The sequence below is a fragment of the Canis lupus genome, unplaced genomic scaffold, assembly GCF_011100685.1.
Source record: "Canis lupus familiaris isolate Mischka breed German Shepherd unplaced genomic scaffold, alternate assembly UU_Cfam_GSD_1.0 chrUn_S949H1115, whole genome shotgun sequence".
In the NCBI taxonomy this organism is placed as follows: Eukaryota; Metazoa; Chordata; class Mammalia; order Carnivora; family Canidae; genus Canis; species Canis lupus.
In genome coordinates, this window is record NW_023331916.1 from 21,464 (window position 1) to 31,443 (window position 9,980).

At 40.4% G+C, this 9,980-nt stretch overlaps 1 pseudogene; it reads left to right on the forward strand.

Annotated features, from left to right (window-relative positions):
• The first annotated feature begins 7,363 nt into the window (after positions 1–7,363).
• On the forward strand, positions 7,364–9,955 carry LOC119879506 (annotated as a pseudogene).
• Positions 9,956–9,980: the final 25 nt, after the last annotated feature.

Consider the following 9,980-nt stretch of genomic DNA (forward strand, 5'->3'; position numbering starts at 1 on the left):
CTCTCTGTCTATGTTTCTGCCTCTCTCTCTCTGTGTCTCTCATGAATAAATAAATAAAGTTTAAAAAAAGAAAGTATAAAACTCACTGGTAATAGTAAACAGTTAAGGTTAGATTCTGTAATATGGTGATGGTGGTACATCATTCACTTACAACTCTAGTTTAAAAGTTAAAATAAGAAATTACCTAAAATATGAGAGGGAGAAGAAGTAGAAGTATCAACTTTAGGAATTTCAGGAAGTAAAGTTGTTATCAGCTTAAAATAGGGTTTGTGATTTTAAGATGTTTTATGTAAGCCCATGAAAACCACAAAGGAAAAAACTGTAGCAATCACACAAAAGAACAGGACAAAGAAGGCAAAGGATACTAGTACCAAAATACATTAAAACAAAAAAGAAAACATGGAACAATACATCTCCAAAGCAACTAGAAAACATTTAGACATGGAGAGAGAGGGAGAGACATGGGCAGAGGGAAAAGGAGGCTCCCCATGGGGAGCCAGATGCAAGACTCGATCACAGGACCCTAGGGTCACGCCCTGAGCCAAAGACATATGCTCAACCACAGACCACCCAGCATCCCAAAAGCAAGTTTTTTAAAGGGCAAAAATAAGTCCTGATCTATCAATAGCTACTTTAAATGTAAATAATTCTCCAACCAAGACAGACAGAATAGCTAAATGAATTTAAAAGAGAAAGAAAGAAAGACCTAATATTTTAGCCTCAAAGACACACATAGACTGCAACTAAAGGGAAAGGAAGAGATATTTCAAGAAAATGGTAATGAGGGAAAAAAAAGCAGGAATAGCTGCATTTATATCAAACCAAGAGGCTTTAAAATCATAAAAAAGAGAGGCACCTGGGTGGCTCGGTCAATTAAGTGTATGCTTTGGGCTCAGGTCATGATCCCCAGGGTCCCCAGCAGGGAATTTGCTTCTCCCTCTCCCTCTACCCCTACTCATGCTCTCCCTCCCTCTCTCAAGTAAATAAGTAAAATATGTGAAAAAAAGAAAAAAACAAAGTAAAATTATAAAAAGAGAGAACAAAAAGGTCATTATTTAATGATAAAAAGGTCAACACATCAACAAGATATAACAACTAGATATTTATGGAACCAACATCAAAGCATCCGAATAAATAAAGCAAAAAAGAACAGAGGTAAGAGACGAAATAAACACTAATACAATAACAGTTAAAGACTTTAACATGTTACGCTCAACAATAGTAGATTATCCAAGGAATCTATAAGTTAATAGCAGATTTGAACAATGCTAGAGGCCCAATGGACTTAGACGTATACAAAACATTCTGTGCAATAACAGCCAAACTCATTCTTCTTAAGTGCACATGGAACATTGTCTAGGATAGACTATATGGTAGGCCATAAAACAGGCCGTACCAAATTTGAGAAAATTAAAACCATATCAAATATTTTTCTGACCACAGTGATGTGAAAAGAAGTTGAGGGCAGCCCGGGTGGCTCAGCAGTTTAGCGCCGCCTTCAGCCCAGGGCGTGATCCTGGAGACCTGGGATTGAGTCCTGCATGCTGCTCCCTGCATGGAGCCTTCTTCTCCGTCTCCTGTGTTTCTGCATCTCTCTCTCTCTCTCTCTCTCTCTCTCTCTCTCTCTCTCTCTCCCATGAATAAATAAATAAATAAAACCTTTTTTAAAAAAGACAATAGAAGTTGAAAATAAGGGAAAACAGGAAAATTCATGAATACTCAGAAATTAAATAACACATTCCTGAACAATCAATGAATCAAAAAAATGGGGGGGAATAAAAGTTCCTTGAGACAAATGAAAATGGAAACATTACAAAAATTAAGGGGTTGAAGCAAAAGCATTTCTAGGAGGAAAGTTCATACCAATAAATGTCTACATTAAAAGGCAAGAAATATTCCAAATAAATAACCTAACTCTATCCTTAATGAACCAGAAAATAACTGAGCCCAAAGTTAGCAAAGAAAATGGAAAACAATGAAGATTAGAGCAGAAATAAATGAAATGGAGAAATTAAAAACAATAGAAAAGTTAACCAAACTAAGAGTTGTTTCTTTGAAAAGATAAACAAAATTGATACATTTTAACAGGAAAAAAAAAGAAGTCAAATTACAAAATTATAAGTGAAAGGGAGATATTACAATGAATACCACAAAGGTACAAAAATTCATACAAGGTTACTACAAACAACTATACACCAGGAAACTGACAACTGAGAAGATATAAAAAAAGTCTTTGAAACATACAACTTACTAAAATGGCGTCAGGAATAAATAGAAAATAAATAGACTAATTACTAGTAAGGAGAGTGAATCAGAAAAGGAAGAAAGGAAGGAAGGAAGGAAGGAAGGAAGGAAGGAAGGAAGGAAGGAAGGAAGGAAGGAAGGAAACAGAGAACAAAGGAAAGAAAGAGAAAGAGAAAAAGAAAAAAGAAAAAAGAAAAAAAAAACAGAAAAAGAAGTTCCTATGAAGAAAAGTCTAGAACCAGATGGCTTCACTGGTATATTTTACCAAACTTCTAAGAATTAATATACCAATATTCTCAAACTTCTCCAAAAAAAAAAAAAAAAAAGCAGAGAACATTCCCAATAAGCCTTATGAGGTCAGCACTATCTTCATGCTGAAAGACAGATGAGAACCCTACTAAAAAAGAAAACTATAGGCCAACATCCCTGATGATTATAAATGTGAACATTCTCAGCTAAATACTAGAAAAGATATCAGCAGCCTATTAAAAGGACCATTCACCATAATCAACTTGGATTTATCCCTGGGATGAAAGGATGGCTCAAAATATGGAAATCGATCAATGTGATACATCACATTAATAGAGTGAAAGAAAAGAATCCTATTATCATCTCAATAGACACAGAAAAAGCATTTGACAAAATCCAACAGTCATTCATGAAAAAAACAGTTAACAAATGAGGTATGGAAGTAACATGCCTCAAAATAATAAAGGCCATATTGACAAGCCCATAGCTGATGTCACACTCAATGGTGAAAGGTTGAAAGCTTTTCTTCCAAAATCAGGAACAAGATAAGGTGCCCACTCTCACCACTCCTCTTCAATATAGTACTAAAAGTCCTAGCTAGAGCAATTAGTCAACAAACAGAAAAGGCATCAGAATTCAAAAGGTAGAAGTAAAATGGTCTCTGTTTGCAAATAACATGTTTTTGTATAGAGAAAATCCTAAATATTCAACCAAAAAACTGTTAAAATAATCAACAAATTGAGCCCAGTTGTAAGACACAAAATTGACATACAAAATAAAATTTCTATAATAACAAATTTTCTGAAAAGGAAATAAAGAAACATATCCAATTTATAATTGCATGAAAAACAATAAAATACTTAGGAATAAATTTAAGGAAGTGAAAGATCTATGCTAACAACTGTAAGACAATGATGAAAGCAATTGAAGAAGACATAAATGAATGGAAAGATAGGGCAGCCCAGGTGCCTCAGCAGTTTAGTGCCGCCTTCGGCCCAGGGTGTGATCCTGGAGACCCAGGATCAAGTCCCACGTTGGGTTCCCTGCATGGAGCCTGCTTCTCACTCTGCCTCCGCCTGTGTCTCTGTTTCTTTCTCTGTATCTTTCATGAATAAATCAATAAAGTCTTTTAAAAAATGGAAAGGTATCCTATGTTCCTGGACTGCAAGAATCACTATTATTAAAATGTCAATACTACCAAAAACCATCTATAGATCAATGCAGTCCCTATTGAGATTCCAGTGGCTTTTTTTTTTAAGCAAAAGCCAAAAAAAAAAAAGCAAGAAATCCTGAGAAAGAGCAAGGCATGAGGCATTATTGTTCCTGATTTTTTTAATATTTATTATAAAGCCATGGTCACTAAAACAGTAGAGTACTGGCACAGAAGCAAAGAGAACAATGGAATAAGGAATTCAGACACAAATCCAAGCATATATGGTCAACAAATATTTGACAAGCAAGTCAAGAATGCTCAATGAAGAATTGTCTCTTCAATAAATGATGTTGCAGCAAATGGATACTCACATGTAAAAGAATGAAACTGGGCCCATAGCTTACACCACTCACAACATTAACTCAAAATTAAATAAATGCTTAACTGTGAGACCTGAAACCATGAAACTCCTAGAAGTAAAACACAGGATAAAAGCTCCTTGACACTGGTCTTGGTAATTATATTTTGGAAATCACACCTAAAATGTAACCAAAAAATAAAAAATAGACAAGTGGGAATACATCAAACTAAAAAGTTTTCTTCACACCTGAGGAAGCCATCAACTAATTGAAAAGACAACCTACAGAACAGAGAAAAAATATTCACAAACCATATATCTGATAAGGGATTAATAGCCAAACCAAATAAATAATGCACATAACTCTATGGCAGAAAAATCACCCAATTTAAAAATGAGCAAAAAACCTAATAACCATTTTTCAAAAAAAGATACACAGATAGGCAACAGGTATATGAAAAGATGTTCAACACTTCTAGTCATTAGGGAAATACAAATTAAAACTACAATGAGATACCACCTCATGCCTGTTAGAATGGCCATCATCCAAAGACAAAAGATAACAAATGCTGGTATGGATGTAGAGGAAAGCGAACCCTTGTGCACTCTTGGGGGCGGTGTGTGTTGTAAACTGGTACAGCCACTGTGGAAAACAGAATGAAGGCTCCTCAAAATTAAAAATAGAACTAGTTACAGTCCATTTCTGGGAATGTATCCAAAGGAATTGAAAACACAAGAAAAGATAAATGAACCTCCCGATACACAGCAGCATTATTTATAATAGCAGAAACAGGGAAACAATCGAAGTGTCCAATGATGGAGGAATGGTTAGAGCAGTTGTGGCATATATGGTTGACTCCTGAACAACGAGGTGTGATCCTCCACATAGTTGAAAATCTGCATATAAAATTTGACTTTCCAAAATTAAGAGGCAGACTCTTAATAGCTTACCGTTGACTGGAAGCCTTACTAATAGCATAAACAGTCAACTAATACATACTTTGTTTACGCATTATATATTGTATTCTCACAATTAGGTAAACTAAAGAAAGGAAGGCGCTATGATGTATACCTTAAACCTCATTCAGTGATGTATGTCAACTATCTCTCAATAAAAGTGAAAAGAGATGAAAAGATACAATTGTCACTTGCTTTTTTGAAATATTTGCAGTAGCCTCCTACTGACTCCTCTTTCCTGAAGGACCCTAGAGGTCCAAGTTGGGAGTCATTAATCCAGTGAGGGAGGGGGGGAATGTGCTTCTCCCCCCCGCCACTATCAGAGTCTTTAGTATCACCCAAGAATCTTCTATTTCTCCATTAGTCCTAGTTTCCAAGGCAAAATTTCCATAGTGATCACCACCACAGCTCCCCACCTTGCAGAGTCTACCCCTGTATACTCCATCACTCCTCTGTTACCACAGATAAATTGTTTGGGTTCCTAGCAGAGGCCATTCTCTACTCATATACTGGGTCACATCCTCTCTTGGCTATTCAACTCTATCTCTCCAGAAAATCCTCCCCCCTCTTTGCATCACGCACACTATCCTTCTTATTCTCCACACCTCTTCCACAAGTCTAGAGAAACATGTTGGTAAACTCTCTTGGCCCCATTTCATGTAAGAGCCACCACCTCATTTCTCAGTTTTCCTAAATGAAATCTTAGAGGTTGATGAAAATTATAACTTTCCAATTTTCTCTTGAGCTCCCTCCATTCAAGCTTTCTCCTCTTGCTAAGATCCACAATTACTTCATAACATTGTATCCGAAGTCAATTCGCAGTCCTCATCTTGGTCTATCAGCAATATGTGACAGTTAACCAGGTTTTCCACTATCTTGAAACACTGAGAACTTGCCTTTCAAGACAGTAAATTTTCTGAATTTCCTTCTTCTTTCCTCATTGTTCCTTTCTTCATCTCTGCTGGTTCTTCCTTTGACCCTTGTTTCTAGATCTTTGATCTTCTATCTTCATTACTTTAGAGAACTCTTCTAGTTGCAGGATTTAAGTGTCATCTCTATGCTGATGTCTCACCAATCTGTATCTCCAGCCTGAACCTCTTCCTTGAACTCCAGATTCATATATCTAATTCTCTATTAGACATTTTTTTTCTGGGCAGCCCAGGTGGCTCAGCGGTTTAGCACCACCTTCAGCCCAGGGTGTGATCCTGGAGCCCCAGGATCAAGTCCCATATCAGGCTCCCTGCATGGAGCCAGCTTCTCCCTCTGCCTATGTCTCTGCCTGCCTCTCTCTCTCTCTCTCTCTCTGTCTCTCTCTCTCTCTCTCACACACACACATAAATAAAATCTTTAAAAATATATATTTAAAAAATACATCTTTTCCTGAATATCTAACTGGCATCTCCAATGTAATACAACCAGGAATGATCTTCTGAGCTTTTCCTTCAAACATTCAAACATAAGTTTTTCTTAGAGACTCCTAAGGTCTTAGCAGACAGATTGTGAACCTTGGTTGCATGTTATAGTCACATGGGGGGCCTGAGTTCCACCTCCCAATGATTGTAACCCAATTGGTCATGGCATCCAGAGTGTTAGAAGCTCTCTATGTAGCTTCTCCAAAGAAGCCAAGATTGAGGACTGTAGCTCTGGATGGGTTGCTTTCTTCCTTTAACCTCAAATCCTATTATTTTTTCCCCATAAACACTCTCCTCCAGCCACACTGGTCCCCTTGCTATTGCTCAACTCACCAAATATGCTCCCCTTTCAATTCCTTCTTTGTGCCTGGAACACTTTTACCTAAAATAGCCTTAAGATTTATTTCCTTATCTTTTCAAGTCTTTGCTTTAAATCACTGTGTCATTGAGATCTACTATGACCACCCTATTTAAGTTTGCAAAGTTCTCTGCCAACCACATCATTTCCCCATTACCCTTACCAGGACTTTTTTTTTTCCTTCAGCATTATGCCATTCAAAAAGATGTAATTTACTCATTTATTATAGGTTCAGTCTCTCCCCAGTTAGGAAGCAGACTCTGAGAGCAGAGGAATATCTGCATTTTTGCTTACTGTGGGATCTCAGATCATGCATGATATATAGCAGGTACTCAAAAAACGAGCACTAGTGACATTCCTTTTTCTAATATGAAATTTTCTCCTTTCTCATTTTCATCAAATTCTTGGTTCTGTTTAAGAGTTAGACCTATTTGCTGGTATCCCAAAACAACCCTACTTAATAGTTTCATCCACTTCTAATTTTTTTCCAAAGGCTTATCTTTCCTTACATTTCCTTAATTATGAGCTTCTCCTTAGGGTTTAGTATTTGACCCTTTATCCTTATTTATATTTACACTTATAACCTCTCTCCTTTGAAAAGAGGAGACTTCATTTTTCAGACTTCAGCTAGAATGGAAAATTTAAAGTGGTGCCGCCATGTCAAAGTTTTAGTTAAGAACACTGGACCTTCCTCTCACCCAGGTAAGTCCAGTACAGTATCAAAGCTTCAATTATTTATGTCAATAAATCCAAATATTGTTTCTCTAATGCACTGTTCTCTTATTAGTGTCAAAAAAAGTAATGATCTCCTCCCTCCCTCCTTCTCCCCCCCCACACACTCTATATCTTATAAGTCAAGATAAAATTCAGGAGTATTACTTAAAACATCCCTTTTCCCTTTCTCCCAAAACTCAGCCAAGCGTTTCTTTATTCTACTATTAAATTTTTATTTATGACCTATCTCTTCCATGTCATTTCTGTTCATGATAATCTCTTACCTTTCCTCTTAAAGCCCTCCCAACTGAAACCATTATTTCCCTACTTTCCCCTTCAATACATTCTACACACTGCCAAAGTATAAACATTTAAAGACCTTTAAAATTCATGCAATTGCATTAAAATCCTTAAATGGCTTTCGTATTATTTAGTATAATAATCCTTACCATGGTTAAGCTAATACTCAACAATCTCTATGCTTCTCTTGCACATAAACTCAAAGTATCACAGTTTCTTTAATAAATCAAGATTACTTCCTCCTCACTCATTTTAATGCCTTACCACAGTCCATTTCTTCTGTTTGGAACCTCCCATTTATGTTCACTTAGCTATTCAAATTCATTCTATCACATCCTTTTAAAAGTTAATGAGATTCATATAGTCAATGGATCTTGACAAAGGACTAGACAACACAGTGAAAGAAAAGGACAGTATTTTCAACAAATGATAATGTAAAACTGGACACCACATGCAAAAATACTGAGTCCAGACACAGACTTCACATCCTTCACAAATATAAACTCAGATCACAGTTCTAAATATAAAATGCAAATTATAAAACCTCTGCAAGATAATGTAGGAGAAAATGCAGGTGAACTTGGGTATGGCTATGATTTTGATCCAACACCAGGGCACAATCCATGAAAGAAATAACTGATACACTGGACTCCATTAAAATTTTCTGTTCTGCAAACAGCAATGTCAAGAGAATAAGAAGACAAAGCACAGAGTTGGAGAAAATATTTACAAAAGAACCATCTAATAAAGAACTGTTATCCAGAATCTATATAGGGAGCGGAGGGACGGCCGTCGGAGCCGCCGAGGCCAAGTGCTGCCTGGCTGGGCCTACAAAGGGGATGTCAGGCCTCCAAAAGGAGCGCAGTGGAAGCGAGGGCCTCCCTGAGCCGCTGCTGTGACGGCCAGTGAGCGAGCCGCGGAGGATGTCCACCACCAGGACGGTCGCGCCCGCGGGATCCCGGGGAACCCGCGGGAGGTCTCCAACCCCCCAAGCCTGGCCGCAAGACCAAGCAGCTGCAGTACGCGCAGAACGTGGTGGTAAAGACGCCCTGGAATCACCAGCTCGCCTGGCCCTTCTACCAGCCCGTGGATGCAATCAAGCTAAACCTGCCCGATTACCATAAAATCATAAACACCCATGGCTATGGGGACTATTCAGAAGAGACTAGAAAATATTATTACTGGAGCGCCAGCGAATGTGCAGGACTTCCACACCATGTTTACAAATTGTTACATTTACAACAAGCCCACAGATGACACAGTGCTAACGGCCCAAGCCTTAGAGAAAATTTTTCTGCAGAGAGTGGCCCAGGTGCCCCAGGACGAAGTTGAATTATTACCCCCTGCTCCGAAGGCAAAGGCCGGAACGCGGCGCAGGAACCCGGAGTGCAGGTGGGCAGCAAGTGGTGGCCGTGTCCTCTGTCTCCCCAGCAACCCCCTTCCAGAGCGTCCCCCCACTGTCTCCAGACGCCTGTCATTGCTGCCCCCCTCTGCCAACCATTACCGCAAACATCACGTCGGTCCCTGCGCCCCCGCCGCCGCCCCACCCCCTCCCTCGACGCCCATCATCCATCCCTGTGGTCCCTCCCACAGCGCCTGTCGTCAAGGAAAAGGGTGCAAAGCGGAAAGCAGCCACCACGACGCCCACTCCATCCGCGAGCCGGAGCGAATCGCCGCCGCCATCGTCAGACCCCAAGCAGGCCGAGGTGGGGGCTCGGCGAGAGAGTGGGGGCCGCCCCATCGCACCGCCCTGGAAGGTCTAGAGGACGGCGAGTGCCTCAGCATGCGGGCCGGAAGGGCGAGCTGCCGAGCACTCGCGGCACTGTGACAGCGTCCTCGAGGACATGCCGTGCAAGAAGCGTGCGGCCTGCGCCTGGCCCTTCTCCAGCCGGTGGACGCCGAGGCCCTGGAGCTGCACGACTACCACGACGTCACCGAGCACCCGATGGACCTCAGCACTGTCAAGAAGACGGACAGTCGCGAGTGCCCAGACGCGCAGGGCTTCGCTGCTGACACCCGGTTCATGTTCTCCAGCTGTTACCAGTACAACCCCCAGGCCACAAGGTGGTGGCCGTGGCCAGGAAGCTGCGGCCGTGTTTGAGGTGCGGTTTGCTAAGATGCCGGCTGAGCCGGGGAGCGCCGGCCCTGCCTGCGCCCGCAGCCCCCGTGCTGAGCAGGGGCGCCGAGAGCAGCCGCAGCAGCGAAGGAGAGCTCGAGGAGGAGAGGAGGAGGAGA